Genomic DNA, 12,227 nt, shown 5'->3' on the forward strand with positions numbered 1-12,227 from the left:
ATCAAGATGTCAGTTTTTCTCAACTTATATCTATAAATTCAATGGAACCCCAATAAAAATCTCACTAAGTTATTTTGCATCAACAAGTGGATTCTAAAGTTTATAGAGCGAAACAAAAGACCCAAAGTAGCCAACTCAATGTGAAGGAGAATAAAGCTGTAGAACTGATTTCAAGACTTACTTTTTTTTTTTGAGACGAAGTCTCACTCTGTTGCCCAGGCTGGAGTACAGTGACACTATCTTGGCTCGCTGCAACCTCCGCCTCCCAGGTTCAGGCAATTCTCTTGTCTCAGCCTCCTGAGTAGCTGGGATTACAGGCGTGTGCCACCACATCCAGCTAATTTTTGTATTTTTAGTAGAGACAAGGTTTCACCATGTTGGTCAGGCTGGTCTCGAACTCCTGACCTCATGATCCACCCACTTTGGCTTCCCAAAGAAGACTGACTATTAAGACAGTGTGGTATTGGCAACAAGCAAACAAAAGCAGACACGTAGATCAATGAAAAAGAATAGAGAACTTAGAAATATACACACATAAATATAGTCAACTGATCTTTGACAAAGGGGCAAAGGCAATGCAATAGAGAAAATATATTCTTTTCAGGAAATGCTGCTGGAAAAACTGCACATTCATACATGAAAAGAAAAAGAATCCAGATATAGACCTTACGCCCTTCCCAAAAATTAATTCAAAATAGATCACAGACAAATGAAAAATGTAAAATGCAAAACTATAAAACTCTGGCCAATGCAGTGGCTCACGCTTGTAATCCTAGTGCTTTGGGAGGCCGAGTCAGGTGGATTGCCTGAGCTTAGGAGTTCTAGACCAGCCTGAGCAACACGGTGAAACCTCATCTCTACTAAAACACACAAAATTAGCCTGGTATAACGGTGTGCACGTGTAGTCCAAGTACTTGGGTGGTTGAAGCAGGAGAATTGCTAGAACCTGGAAGGCGGATGTTGCAGTGAGCTAAGATTGCAACACCACACTCCAGCCTAGGCAACAGAGGGAGACTCCATCTCAAAACAAACAAACAAACAAACAAAAACTCTTAGAAAATAAAATAACATGGGAGAAAATCTGGATGACCTTGGATACAGGTCTACGACTTATTAGATACAACACCAAAAGCACAATCCATGAAAGGAAGAATGAATAAACTAGACCCCATTAAAATAAAAAATTTCTGGTCTTCAGAGAACACTGTCAAGAAAATGAAAAGACAAATCACAGACTGGGAAGTATTTGTGAGAGACATAACTAATAACGAATTGTATGCAAAATATACAAAGAACTCTTACAGCCAAACAATAAGAAAACAAGCAACCCGATTGAAGAAATGGGCCAAACACCTTAACAGATGCCTCACCAAAGAAGGTATACAGATACCAAATAAACATATGAAAAGAAGCTCTACATCATGTGTCATCAGAGAAATGTAAATTAAAACAACGAGATAGCACTATATACCTATTAGAATGGCTAAAGTCTAGAGCACTGACAACACCAAATGCTGATGATGATGTGGAAAAATAGGGACTCTCATTTATTGCTGCTGTAAATGTAATATGATACAACCACATTGGAAGACAATTGGTAGTTTCTTACAAAATTAAACATATTCTTAACATATGATCTAGCAATCATGCTCTTTGGTATTTATGCAAAGGAGTTGAAAACTTATGTCCATACAAAAACCTACACGAAAGTGTTTATACCAGCTGTATTAGTCCATTTTCACACTGCTGATAAAGATATACTTGAGACTGAGCAATTTACAAAAAAAAGAAGAGGTTTATTGGACTTGCAGTTCCACGTGGCTGGGGAGGCCTCACAATGATGGCAGAAGGTGAAAGGTACATCTCACATGGCAGCAGACGAGAGGAGAGAGCTTGTGTAGGGAGACTCTCTTTTTTAAAACTGTCAGATCTTATAAGACTTATTCACAATCATGATAATAGCATGGGAAAAACTTGTCCTCGTGACTCAATTATCTCCCACCAGGTCCCTTTCACAACAAATGAAAATTCAAGATGAGATTTGGATGGAGACACAGTCAAACCACATCGTCAGCCTTTTCTCCTAATTGCCAAAACTTGGAAGTAACTGAGATGTCCTTCCAACTACTAACTGAATGGATGAATGCATATACAGACTATAGTACATCTGGACTGTAGAATATTATTCAGCACTAAAAATAAATGAGCTATCAGGCCATGAAAAGACATGGAGGAAACTCAAATTCATATTACTAGAATAAAGAAGCCAATCTGAAAAGGGTACATACTGATGATTTCAACTATACGACATCCTGGAAAAGCAAACTATGGAGACAGCAAAAAGATCAGTAATTGCTAGGGGTTAGGGGAGAGAAGAATGAATAGGCAGAACACAAGGATTTTTAGGATGATAAAACTATTTTGCATGATATTAGTGGTAAATATATGTCATGATACACATGTCAAAACTCACAGAATGTACAACATCAAGAGTGAAACCTAACGTAAGCTATGGACTTTGGGTGATAATGATGTGCCAATCAGTGTAGGTTCATCAACCAAAACAAATGTATCACTCCAGTGAGGAAGCTGATAGCAGGGGAGACTATGTTGAAGTGGGAACACAAGGTATAATGGGAGCTATAAAGTATTATAAAGTATAATACTTTCCATTTAGTTTTGCTGTGAACCTAAAAGTGCTCTAAAAAATAAAGTTTATCAATAAAAAAGCAAGGTATACATAACAAGATGTATAGAAGGTTGTGATTTGCATAAAAAATGAGGGGTAAAGGGATTTTATATATACATTTTTCTTATGTGTGAAATGACTACTTGTGGGGAGTAGGACGGGGTTGGAGGAAGATTTTTTTCACCATAGACCTTTTTATACTGGATTAAAAATATTACCTATTCAAGAATTAAATAATTTAAAAGTACATAAAAATGGCCTGTCCCAGGCCAGGTGCAGTGGCTCACACCTGTAATCCCAGCACTTTGGGAGGCCAAGGCGGGTGGATCACAAGTTCAGGAGATCGAGACCATCCTGGCCAACATGGTGAAACTTCATCTCTACTAAAAATACAAAAATTAGCTCGGCGCGGTGGTGCGTGCCTGTAATCCCAGCTATTCGGGAGGCTGAGGCAGGAGAATCACTTGAACCCAGGAGTCAGAGGTTGAGGTGAGCTTAGATTGTACCACTGCTCTCCAGCCTAGTGAAAGAGCGAGACTCCATCTCAAAAACAAAACAAAACAAACCCTGTCCCATCCCTTTCTTAGAGTCAGTTAAAAAGCCCATTTCTGTATTGAAATACTGCCCCAAATAACTCTTTTCATATTTTTTTTTTCTTGAAACGGAGTCTCATTCTGTCACCAGGCGCCATGCTGGAGTGCAGTGGCACAATCTCGGCTCACTTCAACCTCCGCCTCCTGGGTTCAAGCAATTCTCCTGCCTCAGCCTCCCGAGTAGCTGGGACTACAGGCGCACACCAGCATGCCCAGCTAATTTTGTATTTTCAGTAGAGACGGGGTTTCACCATGTTGGTCAGGATGGTCTTATCTATTGATTTATCTCTTGACCTCATGATCTGCCCACCTCAGCCTCCCAAAGTGCTGGGATTAGAGGCTTGAGCCACCACAAAGCTAAGGTAATTACATAATAGTTCATTGGTTTTAACCTTGAAAAGTTTGGATCCAATTTTCCATCTTCTTGAAACCAATGAAAGTATAAGGATAATGTTATGAAATCTCCAAAGAAGAAACATCAAATCTTAAAAGAATATGGATTCCTATGTTAACCTCTGTCTTCCAGTTTTGTCCTTATTTAAAACTTCACCTTAAACGTCACTCATCAGTCTTGATTATTTCTCTGTCATTTAAGGCTCTTTTAATCCTCCAATCCAGAAGATTCTGTAGTCAGGGAACATGTCATGCTCTCTGTACTGGGTGTGTCAGAAACAGCCAGCGCACATACAGCTGTCCTTACCAGCCGAGCAGGGTCTTTGGGAACTATTAGCTGCAGGGCCTCTGGTCCTCTGAAGTATTTTTCTCCTGACCTCAAAAAGCAGCCAAATACCTTTTCTAGACAAATGCTGTTTTTTTCTAAAACCAATTTGTCCAATTTGTCCAGGTGGTCTGTTAGACAAATCATCAGAAGTGATATCTTTGATAAAAAATGTGCTTCCACTTACCTTTTTTACAGACATCCCCTGTGAGTTTCACATACGGTGGTCTCACACTTTCTTGGTGAATCCAATGCTAGCCTAACACACCAGAAGTTTCAATGAGTGCTATTTCAGGGCCCTTGGCTGGGAAGTTCTGTCTCTCTCCCTGTGGTAGAACTCACTTGCTTCCAAAAAGTGCTGCCCTTGGCTGACACCAACAGAACTTGCCAAAGAGTTCACATGCTGATTTTTTGATAGGCCCAATAAGGTTAGATACTGTCACTGCTCCTAAGCTTTTGGCCAGGCCAAAAGCAAGGTAGCGCTCAAGAGTGGCCAGACTGTTTTGGCTGCAGCACCCTATTTGGCAATAGATTGGTGTAGTATCAAATTCTGGTGACAGCTTTCAGCTCTGTAGTATTCAAGGAAGATCCTGAGCTGCAGAAGGGGTTTTCCTGATGCAAAATGGCAGGAAAAAACTTGGGCTCAAGCTTGGCCTATGCTATATAGAGTTAGTCTACCCACAAGCTCTGAAACTTTTGATTGCAAATCTGTTTCTAGAATATAGATATTAACAGACTGTGATTCCTAAACAGACTATTACTTGCTGATGGAGATTAACATGGTGAATACTTCAGTAACTTTTTAAATCCATTTAAATTCAAATACAAAGTTATCTCAATCATTTGACAGAAAGAAACATGAAATATTTTGGGAACTGAGCATTTATCCTATTATCACAAGAAACTCCAAAAGTAAAGAACGTGCCAGTTCATCAGAACCAAAGTGAAAGCAATCAGAAGCATGTATCACGTAACACAAAGCAGAAGTGAGGAAATGTTTTACAACTCAAAGACCTTATTGATCTGTGTGTAATAATAAAGAGTCACTTATTCTCACCTTACTTTTAATTTATTTTATTTCACATTTTATTTTTTTTGAGACTGAGTCTCACTCTATTGCCCAGGCTAAACTGCAGTGGCACAATCTTGGCTCACTGCAACCTCCGTCTCCCTGGTCCAAGTGATTACTGTGCCTCAGTCATCCAAGAATCTGGGATTATAGGCGTCTGCCACCACGCCCAGCTAATTTTTGTATTTTTGGTAGAGACAGGGTTTCACCATGTTGGCCAGGCTGGTCTCGAACTCCTGACCCCAAGTGATCCGTCCACCTTGGCCTCCCAAAGTGCTGGCATTATCACCTTACTTTAAAAAAAAATGCTTAAACTGTATATTAAAAAAAAAAAAAGAAAACACATCAGATACCCCTTTAAAAGTTAAAAAACAAGCAATGAGTAAATTTCCACTTCTATATTAACACCTCTTCAATTTATGAATGGCCACAACAGCACTAGCTATTCATGGTTCCAAGAATTATATGTTAGTATAATTGCTCTATGTGCAAAATAGTGAGGCTTCAATCAATGTGTTTTCTGAAAACCATTGCTTTATTAAGAAGTTTGTTCTCAAAAATCTTCAGTAATCATTTTAAGCAAAACTATGTGTACTTACTTATATAGATGAAAATACCTCTAGATATAGTCTGGCTCCTAAAAGACATATTCACATGGAAAGTAAAGTTTTTTAACCTCTCAGTTTCTTCGTATTTGTGAACAAAATGAATCTAATGATATCTCCTGCACAGGACTGTTGGAAAGATGAAATGGGAATGTATATGTAATACCTATTCTTTACTGTTCCTGATACTAATTAGCTCTCAAAATGAGTATCACTTCTCTTTCAACCAGAACTTATTTTTCTCTTTAATTGTAGGTGAAATATTTTTATTCTTTGTAAAAGGAATTTCAGGCAGGTATTTCAGGAGTTTAGGATATTCCAATAAATCATTAAGCCTTTATTCAGATGACCCTTCCCTGGTACCAAGAGTAAGTAGTAGAATCTATTCTGGGAGCTGTTTGAGAATTACTGGGAATGAAGCAACACATTTCCTTTGAGAATGACTTTTCAGGACCTTGGAGTCTTTGCTCTTTGACCTTCCACCCTCACTCCTTCTCTGGCTGCCCATGGGCTGAAGCCCCTCTCTCTCAGGCTTCCTCTATGTATGCATCTATCTCTATTTTTCTGTCCCTTTTTCTCTGCTTAAAGATATTTCTTCAAATATCCAATGCCCCATTCATTTTGCCATTTTCTCCGTATCGAAGGGAGAAGCAGAGGGTGGGAGCTTATTGACATGCTGACTGTGTACGCTGGCATTGAATATCTCTGAGGTTCTAAATTCTGTGAATTTTTCCACGTGGCACTCAAATTTTTGTGAAGCAGCTGAGTTTTAGAAGACTTGGACACACCACTCTAGTGAAATGACCTTGAGAAATTTTCTAACTTCTCTTAGTCTCAGTCACATAATCTTTAATATAGGGGCAGTAATACTGCATACAGTAGAGAAAGTCATTTTCACCCCAAGGAAAAGAAAAACAAAACACTTTTTTGTTTGTTTTCAAACATTGTATACACTAGGCATCCCTCAATCTCAGCCTCACCCTCACCTTCACCTTGAATTTTCAGGGCTGGGTTATTCTGAGGATCAAATGAGACAATCCGCAGGAGAGTACTTTTCCTATTGTTGTGACCTGGAGGTTTGGCAACAATAATATTTTATCTGTCCGTGCTTTCGGCTCTTCAGGCAAAACCCCTGCAATCAACAGAACCACTAAATCTGGATTGTAATGCACCTTGCGATCATCTTTTCTAATCCTTCTCAAATGAGGCCCTGAAAGAACGTGTGCTGGATACAAGAAGAAGTCGATGTCACTGGCATACTAAAGCGAAGTAATTCTTCAGTAATATACATAGAGACTTATGTCCCCTTCTCCCTCAACGTACTGTGAACAAATAGGAGATCATCTCAGGCCATGAATAGATTTTTAATAAAAATAATAACTTATATACGTAGATCATTTTGCATGTGTGCAAATTTCTAAAAGTTGAAATGATAAGTAAAAGCATATGTGCTTTTGTTACTTTAATTACTAAATTACTCCCCATACGGTTTATGCAAATTTACACTCATGCTAGTAATATATGAGATATCTGAAAAGTGTTATCTCAGTGAAGTTTTGATTTGCATTTCTCTATCACTGAAGTTTAGTATATCTTCTATCTCTTTTTATATTTGAGTCATTCATCTTTCTTTCTTTTTTTCAGGTTCTTTGTTCATTTTTCTATTGGATTCAGAATTTTTGTTCATGATGTATAGTAGCTTTTTACATATTATAGAGATATTTATTTGTCTAATATGAATTACAATTTTGTGTATATAACTAGCCTTTTTTTTTTCTGCCTCAGCCTCCTGAGTAGCTAGGACTACAGGTGCGCATCACCACGCCAGGCTAATTTGTGTATTTTCAGCAGAAACGAGGTTTCACCCTGTTGGCCAAGATGGTCTTAATCTCTTGACCTCGTGACCTACCTGCTTTGGCCTCCCAACGTGCTGGAATTACAGGCGTGAGCCACCATGCCTAGCCAACAAGGCTACTTTTAACACAGAATAAATTATTTGCCCCAGAGGAGTTCAACCATATAATTACTTGGTAGGGGTATTGTATGGGGCATTTATGGGTTTGATATCTGGGCAACATGACATTTGAAATAAGTTTTCATCTTAGCTTTTATGATTTATTGAATATTGTTTTATTAATAAAGACCAGAAAAGTTAGGCCTGGTCAACTATGCAAACTTCATATGAAGTAGCCTGCTTTAATGTGGTTTACTTATCATCTTCTCAGAAGGCAGAGCCTGAATGTTTGGCAATCACAAATTTGTTGTGTATCCAGTATCCTGCACCTTTTTCCCTAGGAAGAAAGAAAGCAGCTGTGGCCTGTCACCTTTGAGTATTTTGGTGAGCAGCCCGGCATCTTGGGAATTTGTCCGGCATGCTTTTCGGAGATATTTAGACCTTTCTAGAAGAAAGTAAAGGAAGCCAAGGATATTAAAGATTTATACCTCTTGTGTAATTTGGCTGCAATAATCAAAGCCAGTTTCTGCTCAGCACTTAATGTAAGATGAACTGAAAAGATGTAAGGAAATATGTTTAAACATAATTAACAAATATGTATAAATTTTTTTAACCAAATTGCTGACATCACACATTTTACAGGCAGCTTGAAAACATTTTGCACACTAAAATAATGAAGCATTTAATATTTGTTTCCTGGAAGTAGAGGGACAAGGAGAGCCTTGGATTCCTGAAGCCCCCAGAAGATGGTTCTGCATATCTCGCACATAGTTACCAACTGCTCGAAATCAGCAAGGCCTCATTAGGGACTCTGGACATGTCAAGAAACAGTATGTGGCTGATTGAAGTGAATGGCGTAGAAACACAGGGCAGTAAGAGGTCAACAATTGCTGGAGATTTTTGTTCAAGTGTTATTTTTTTTTCACCTTTCAATTTTAAGAACAAGCCTTCACCAACTTAAAAGTATCGAAAGTCAGAAATTTTCTAAAAGAATAAAGTTAGTTTAGGTCATCCCAAACAGTTTGTCATGTCAATTTTATTTTTTTGGAACAATTTTTCTTCTCTTAACTCTTTCCTAATTAGCTTTCTGACCTCTATCTCTCTAACTCTATCTCTCGTTTCCCCCGCCTTCAAATTTTATTCTTTCCTATCTTCAGCAGGTGTGATCAAAGAAATGTACGGAATACATACTTTACATTTTTTGTCTTCTTTCTTTTAGGGCACACATCTTATGTTTATAGACTACCTGATGCTGTTCCAGAAAGATGAGTTCATGATCTTTAAAAGGTACCAGACACAAAAATTTACACAATTCTTATCACAACCCTTGATTTGGAGGTGGTATCAGGGAGGCCAGGAATAAAGTCAGTTACTTTGGGAATTTTCATGTGGCTGAACTGGAGCCATGATGAGGTTATAGATAGAAGTGGATGCTCTGGGAAATTGTGAACACACCAGGCCCTGCCCGAATTCATGCAAGTCAAATAATTGTTGGGCTTACTGTATTTGGTCAGCCATGGAGAACATCCTACGACATCCCACCTGTTAAGCACAAGGCAGAAACAGTCAATCTTCTCTGTCAGTTACAAAATAAGGGGGAAGGGACAGAGGAGGTAAAGAGAAAGAGAGAGAGAGAGAGAGAAATTGATCAAAAATGCTCCTAAAGAAGAAGCATTTATTTTTTCACCAAGTTATAAGACCTCCACCAAGCTATAAGGTTGAATTCAGTAACGGTAAGGAGCAGAATGTTCAAATGGATATCCCTGCATGGCATTAAAAAGGGAGCTTGAGCATATGCAAACAGCATGTCGACTAGGGCTCTGAGGTGATGGCGAAGCGCAGGCTCTGGGGTGAGAAATAAGCTTGTGCTGAGAAACCATCTGGGAAAACTCTTAGGCTAATTTGAATTGAACCAAGCTGAGACCTTAATTTCGTTCCAATGAGATCCAAGCTGAACAATGACACAATCTGAAGGCTGATGTGCAGTTGTGGAGATACCCATGTGTCCTCGCCTAACAGCTGTCATGATAAGTCCATGCTCCTCCTGAAAGCTAGATAATTAACTGTCGTTTGCTTTGAAGTCCATGGAAGGCTGTTTGCTACCGCGGTACATTTACAACTTCTACAACTGCCACGTCAAATGTTCTGAGCTTTGACCGCATGGGTCCAACTCACTCCTTTAGATGTTCAGCTTTCTCAAAGGCATTCAAATCTCTGAAACTGCCATTTGAGGTCTTTCAAGACAGGTGTTAAAAAATATATGACTTCTTTTTTAATCATTAGGTTATTAAATAAGTTTACAAAAACATTGCTGTAAGTATACGTTTTTGTAGCTTTTTTTTTAAATTGTGGAGAGAGGAGCTATTTTCAAAGGGGTCAAATTTCAAAGGGGTCAAAGGAGGAGTGAATATAGAATTGTTAAATCTATAGAATTGTCCAGACAGTGGCATCTACTAAGAAATGTAATAAAAATATGTTAGTTTATTTTCTAGAAAGCTTAATAAGGGGGCCAATTTTACTTCTCTCTCTACTTCAGAAGTTTCAAAATCGGCCTTGGAAAAAATACATTTATAAAAAGATTCAGATTTAAGGTTCAGAATGAATATAAGGTTAAAGTAGTATATGTATGTGTTGAAGGTAACAATCAATAAAGCACAACTGAATGAACAATTTGATTTATTTGTGTTAGATATATATATATATCTGTGGCAATACGACAGTCAAATCTCTGTAAAGGACTTTGGTTTCCAGATCTAAATTATTCAAGGCAAAGTGAATTTAATTTTACTTTGAGACATCTGTAAAGGGAAAAGCATTAACATGATGTTTTAAAAGAAAACGTTTTACAGCATAGTTTTGCGATGGATTACTAAGACTCTTTGTGAAATTATGTGAGCTAATTCTATATATATTACATTGTAGCTAAAAGAATGCCAGTGTTTTCATGCTGAGATTATTTGGTAGGGTTAGCAAAGGGTAATTACCAGTTTGGGTTTATCTTTGTAGTAAAAATCAAATGTGGACTGTATTGAGACAGAAATGCAGGACTTAACCTGCTCTACGAAAATCATTTGCACTTACTAAAGCTTCACAGTGACTTTTTCTCTTAGATTTATGCTGTTTTGCCTTTAGGGAGTTGATGGAAAGGCACTGTGAATGTTTTGTGGATACAGTTAAAATTGTTTCATTAAATGTTAATGGGCTTAATAGTCCAGTTTAAAAAAGCCAATATATTAGCCTGTATTAAGCTCTAAGTGCTGACACGGCTTATGTTCAGGAATTGCATTTGGGCCCATACAACTGCACATCATATATAAGCAGAGGTTATGAATGGATTTTGTTCTTTTGCTATAAAGAAATAACCATTTGGTTTATAAATTACTCCAACTTTTAACAAAGCAGCTATTTCAGATGCAACCAATTGGTTTATTTTGGCCCAAAGAAAGATTCAGATATCCATGTGAACATTAGGAACGCAGCATGGCTCACTGTACTCAATGACAGAATAGAACTTGAGTTACATAAAATTCTGTAATATGCCTCTTTCTTTAGCACCTTCGCTATATAATGGGCTATTAGTGCTTTTGGGAGGAATTAGTGATTTTATAGTATTTCAAAAATGCACAAGGGATATTTGCTGATTTTTTTTTGAAATGGGAACTGTAAATAGTAAATATGTGTTTTGAAAAATGCATTTGTTCTTGGCTGATGTAAGAGATTTAAAGTTGTGCCATTTCCCCCTGATTAGATGAGAGTAAGTGTTTTTGTTTTTTGTTTTTTTTTTGCAGTTTTGAGCAGTTAAAAGTACATTGTGTAGAAAGAGCAAGGAAAGTAGGCTTGGCTTAGCCAGAGATTCCATATGGCCTCCCTTATTCTTGTCTTCAGGAATCGCCAAATCATGTGGCTTTGGATACATTTTCATCAAGTCTTCTGAAATCAAACAACACTCATTTTAACATCATCTTTTAAACATTTAGAAATATAGATACTTCGTGCCTTCTCAACACATCAACCATATGTAGTTATGAACTACATGGATTATATGTAGACTAAGAATATGATAATAAAATAGAATCTCCATTTCCTCCTTCTACTTTATAAAAAGATGAGGAATTTAACAATGAGATCACAGAGGGTATGAAATAAAAGCTTAAGCTGGGCACAGTGGCTCAAGCCTGCAATCCCAACACTTTGGGTGGTCAAGGCAGGCAGATTGCTTGAATTTAGGAGTTCAAGATCAGCAACACAGTGAGACCCCCGTCTCTAAAAAAAAAAAAAACCAACAAACAAAAATTGTCTGGGTGTGGTGGCGTGGTTGGTGGCACACTCCACACTCCTGTAGTCTCAGCTATTTGAAGATTGCTTGAGTCCGGGAAGTCGAGGCTTCAGTGAATTGTGTTTGCACCACAGCACTCCAGCCTATTTTCTTTTTCCACCAAAAGAAATTTAAAAATCTTCACAAAAGTCTATAATCATCTTTAGCTGCAACAATTCTAGTATGAAATAGATACATTTGATTTAAAGAACTCAGTATAAACAATATAAAAATGACAGGGTCTGGCGTGGTGGCTCACACCTGTAATCCCAGCACTTCGAGTG

This window comes from Sapajus apella, unplaced genomic scaffold (genome assembly GCF_009761245.1).
Source record: "Sapajus apella isolate SASKATOON/1434 unplaced genomic scaffold, GSC_monkey_1.0 scaffold4, whole genome shotgun sequence".
NCBI lineage: Eukaryota > Metazoa > Chordata > Mammalia > Primates > Cebidae > Sapajus > Sapajus apella.